This window comes from Musa acuminata, unplaced genomic scaffold (assembly GCF_036884655.1).
Source record: "Musa acuminata AAA Group cultivar baxijiao unplaced genomic scaffold, Cavendish_Baxijiao_AAA HiC_scaffold_480, whole genome shotgun sequence".
NCBI lineage: Eukaryota > Viridiplantae > Streptophyta > Magnoliopsida > Zingiberales > Musaceae > Musa > Musa acuminata.
This window is the reverse complement of record NW_027020725.1, coordinates 50,001-55,000: the sequence shown is the minus strand read 5'-3', so window position 1 is coordinate 55,000 and position 5,000 is coordinate 50,001.

The window sequence follows — 5,000 nt, the reverse complement described above, 5'->3', positions numbered from 1 at the left end:
TCTCAGCACCCTGAACCCCCCCGTGTGGCACAGAGGCTGGATGGGGCTTTCGTATATAGCAGGGACGGTGCTGCCTCCGCTCTCGCTCTCGCTGTCGCCGCTGCTCGCCGCTCGCTCGCGCATTCCAAAAATGGCCAGTTTTGGCCCGTTTTTGGGCCGTTTTAGCCAGTTTTGGCCTGTTCTTGCATTGCGCGGTGACCGTCGAGAGCGGAGCAAAACGTCAGCCATCTCAGCACCCTGGAACCCCCCGGGTGGCACAGGGCTGGATGGGGCTTTCGTATAGCAGGGACGGTGCTGCCTCTCGCTTCGCTCGCTGTCCGCCGCTCGCCGCTATCGCTCGTGCAGTCCAAAAATGGCCAGTTTTGGCCCGTTTTTGGGCCGTTTTGGCCAGTTTTTGGACCTGTTCTTGCATTGCGCGGTGACCGTCGGAGAGCGGAGCAAAACGTCAGCCATCTCAGCACCCTGGAACCCCCCGGGGTGGCACAGGGCTGGATGGGGCTTTCGTATAGCAGTGACGGTGCTGCCTCTCGCTTCGCTCGCTGTCCGCCGCTCGCCGCTCGCTCGTGCAGCCAAAAATGGCCAGTTTTGGCCCGTTTTTGGGCCGTTTTGGCCAGTTTTTGGCCTGTTCTTGCATTGCGCGGTGACCGTCGAGAGCGAGAGCAAAACGTCAGCCATCTCAGCACCCTGGAACCCCCCGGGTGGCACAGGGCTGGATGGGGCTTTCGTATAGCAGGGACGGTGCTGCCTCTCGCTTCGCTCGCTGTCCGCCGCTCGCCGCTCGCTCGTGCAGCCAAAAATGGCCAGTTTTGGCCCGTTTTTGGGCCGTTTTGGCCAGTTTTTGGCCTGTTCTTGCATTGCGCGGTGACCGTCGAGAGCGGAGCAAAACGTCAGCCATCTCAGCACCCTGGAACCCCCCGGGTGGCACAGGGCTGGATGGGGCTTTCGTATAGCAGGGACGGTGCTGCCTCTCGCTTCGCTCGCTGTCCGCCGCTCGCCGCTCGCTCGTGCAGCCAAAAATGGCCAGTTTTGGCCCGTTTTTGGGCCGTTTTGGCCAGTTTTTGGCCTGTTCTTGCATTGCGCGGTGACCGTCGAGAGCGGAGCAAAACGTCAGCCATCTCAGCACCCTGGAACCCCCCGGGTGGCACAGGGCTGGATGGGGCTTTCGTATAGCAGGGACGGTGCTGCCTCTCGCTTCGCTCGCTGTCCGCCGCTCGCCGCTCGCTCGTGCAGCCAAAAATGGCCAGTTTTGGCCCGTTTTTGGGCCGTTTTGGCCAGTTTTTGGCCTGTTCTTGCATTGCGCGGTGACCGTCGAGAGCGGAGCAAAACGTCAGCCATCTCAGCACCCTGGAACCCCCCGGGTGGCACAGGGCTGGATGGGGCTTTCGTATAGCAGGGACGGTGCTGCCTCTCGCTTCGCTCTGCTGTCCGCCGCTCGCCGCTCGCTCGTGCAGCCAAAAATGGCCAGTTTTGGCCCGTTTTTGGGCCGTTTTGGCCAGTTTTTGGCCTGTTCTTGCATTGCGCGGTGACCGTCGAGAGCGGAGCAAAACGTCAGCCATCTCAGCACCCTGGAACCCCCCGGGTGGCACAGGGCTGGATGGGGCTTTCGTATAGCAGGGACGGTGCTGCCTCTCGCTTCGCTCGCTGTCCGCCGCTCGCCGCTCGCTCGTGCAGCCAAAAATGGCCAGTTTTGGCCCGTTTTTGGGCCGTTTTGGCCAGTTTTTGGCCTGTTCTTGCATTGCGCGGTGACCGTCGAGAGCGGAGCAAAACGTCAGCCATCTCAGCACCCTGGAACCCCCCGGGTGGCACAGGGCTGGATGGGGCTTTCGTATAGCAGGGACGGTGCTGCCTCTCGCTTCGCTCGCTGTCCGCCGCTCGCCGCTCGCTCGTGCAGCCAAAAATGGCGTTTTGGCCCGTTTTTGGGCCGTTTTGGCCAGTTTTTGGCCTGTTCTTGCATTGCGCGGTGACCGTCGAGAGCGGAGCAAAACGTCAGCCATCTCAGCACCCTGGAACCCCCCGGGTGGCACAGGGCTGGATGGGGCTTTCGTATAGCAGGGACGGTGCTGCCTCTCGCTTCGCTCGCTGTCCGCCGCTCGCCGCTCGCTCGTGCAGCCAAAAATGGCCAGTTTTGGCCCGTTTTTGGGCCGTTTTGGCCAGTTTTTGGCCTGTTCTTGCATTGCGCGGTGACCGTCGAGAGCGGAGCAAAACGTCAGCCATCTCAGCACCCTGGAACCCCCCGGGTGGCACAGGGCTGGATGGGGCTTTCGTATAGCAGGGACGGTGCTGCCTCTCGCTTCGCTCGCTGTCCGCCGCTCGCCGCTCGCTCGTGCAGCCAAAAATGGCCAGTTTTGGCCCGTTTTTGGGCCGTTTTGGCCAGTTTTTGGCCTGTTCTTGCATTGCGCGGTGACCGTCGAGAGCGGAGCAAAACGTCAGCCATCTCAGCACCCTGGAACCCCCCGGGTGGCACAGGGCTGGATGGGGCTTTCGTATAGCAGGGACGGTGCTGCCTCTCGCTTCGCTCGCTGTCCGCCGCTCGCCGCTCGCTCGTGCAGCCAAAAATGGCCAGTTTTGGCCCGTTTTTGGGCCGTTTTGGCCAGTTTTTGGCCTGTTCTTGCATTGCGCGGTGACCGTCGAGAGCGGAGCAAAACGTCAGCCATCTCAGCACCCTGGAACCCCCCGGGTGGCACAGGGCTGGATGGGGCTTTCGTATAGCAGGGACGGTGCTGCCTCTCGCTTCGCTCGCTGTCCGCCGCTCGCCGCTCGCTCGCGCAGCCAAAAATGGCCAGTTTTGGCCCGTTTTTGGGCCGTTTTGGCCAGTTTTTGGCCTGTTCTTGCATTGCGCGGTGACCGTCGAGAGCGGAGCAAAACGTCAGCCATCTCAGCACCCTGGAACCCCCCGGGTGGCACAGGGCTGGATGGGGCTTTCGTATAGCAGGGACGGTGCTGCCTCTCGCTTCGCTCGCTGTCCGCCGCTCGCCGCTCGCTCGTGCAGCCAAAAATGGCCAGTTTTGGCCCGTTTTTGGGCCGTTTTGGCCAGTTTTTGGCCTGTTCTTGCATTGCGCGGTGACCGTCGAGAGCGGAGCAAAACGTCAGCCATCTCAGCACCCTGGAACCCCCCGGGTGGCACAGGGCTGGATGGGGCTTTCGTATAGCAGGGACGGTGCTGCCTCTCGCTTCGCTCGCTGTCCGCCGCTCGCCGCTCGCTCGTGCAGCCAAAAATGGCCAGTTTTGGCCCGTTTTTGGGCCGTTTTGGCCAGTTTTTGGCCTGTTCTTGCATTGCGCGGTGACCGTCGAGAGCGGAGCAAAACGTCAGCCATCTCAGCACCCTGGAACCCCCCGGGTGGCACAGGGCTGGATGGGGCTTTCGTATAGCAGGGACGGTGCTGCCTCTCGCTTCGCTCGCTGTCCGCCGCTCGCCGCTCGCTCGTGCAGCCAAAAATGGCCAGTTTTGGCCCGTTTTTGGGCCGTTTTGGCCAGTTTTTGGCCTGTTCTTGCATTGCGCGGTGACCGTCGAGAGCGGAGCAAAACGTCAGCCATCTCAGCACCCTGGAACCCCCCGGGTGGCACAGGGCTGGATGGGGCTTTCGTATAGCAGGGACGGTGCTGCCTCTCGCTTCGCTCGCTGTCCGCCGCTCGCCGCTCGCTCGCGCAGCCAAAAATGGCCAGTTTTGGCCCGTTTTTGGGCCGTTTTGGCCAGTTTTTGGCCTGTTCTTGCATTGCGCGGTGACCGTCGAGAGCGGAGCAAAACGTCAGCCATCTCAGCACCCTGGAACCCCCCGGGTGGCACAGGGCTGGATGGGGCTTTCGTATAGCAGGGACGGTGCTGCCTCTCGCTTCGCTCGCTGTCCGCCGCTCGCCGCTCGCGCAGCCAAAAATGGCCAGTTTTGGCCCGTTTTTGGGCCGTTTTGGCCAGTTTTTGGCCTGTTCTTGCATTGCGCGGTGACCGTCGAGAGCGGAGCAAAACGTCAGCCATCTCAGCACCCTGGAACCCCCCGGGTGGCACAGGGCTGGATGGGGCTTTCGTATAGCAGGGACGGTGCTGCCTCTCGCTTCGCTCGCTGTTCGCCGCTCGCCGCTCGCTCGCGCAGCCAAAAATGGCCAGTTTTGGCCCGTTTTTGGGCTGTTTTGGCCAGTTTTTGGCCTGTTCTTGCGTGGTGCGGTGACCGTCGTGAGCGGAGCAAAACGTCAGCCATCTCAGCACCCTGGAACCCCCCGGGTGGCACAGGGCTGGATGGGGCTTTCGTATAGCAGGGACGGTGCTGCCTCTCGCTTCGCTCGCTGTTCGCCGCTCGCCGCTCGCTCGCGCAGCCAAAAATGGCCAGTTTTGGCCCGTTTTTGGGCTGTTTTGGCCTGTTTTTGGGCTGTTCTTGTGTGGCGCGGTGACCGTCGTGAGCGGAGCAAAATGTCAGCCATCTCAGCACCCTGGAACCCCCCGGGTGGCACAGGGCTGGATGGGGCTTTCGTATAGCAGGGACGGTGCTGCCTCGCGCTTCGCTCGCTGTTCGCCGCTCTCCGCTCGCTCGCGCAGCAAAAAATGGCCAGTTTTGGCCCGTTTTTGGGCTGTTTTGGCCAGTTTTTGGCCTGTTCTTGCGTGCCGCGGCGACCGTCGTGAGCGGAGCAAAACGTCAGCCATCTCAGCACCCTGGAACCCCCCGGGTGGCACAGGGCTGGATGGGGCTTTCGTATAGCAGGGACGGTGCTGCCTCTCGCTTCGCTCGCTGTCCGCCGCTTGCTGCTCGCTCGCGCAGCCAAAAATGGCCAGTTTTGGCCCGTTTTTGGGCTGTTTTGGCCTGTTTTTGGGCTGTTCTTGTGTGCCGCGGCGACCGTCGTGAGCGGAGCAAAATGTCAGCCATCTCAGCACCCTGGAACCCCCCGGGTGGCACAGGGCTGGATGGGGCTTTCGTATAGCAGGGACGGTGCTGCCTCTCGCTTCGCTCGCTGTCCGCCGCTCGCCGCTCGCTCGCGCAGCCAAAAATGGCCAGTTTTGGCCCGTTTTTGGGCCG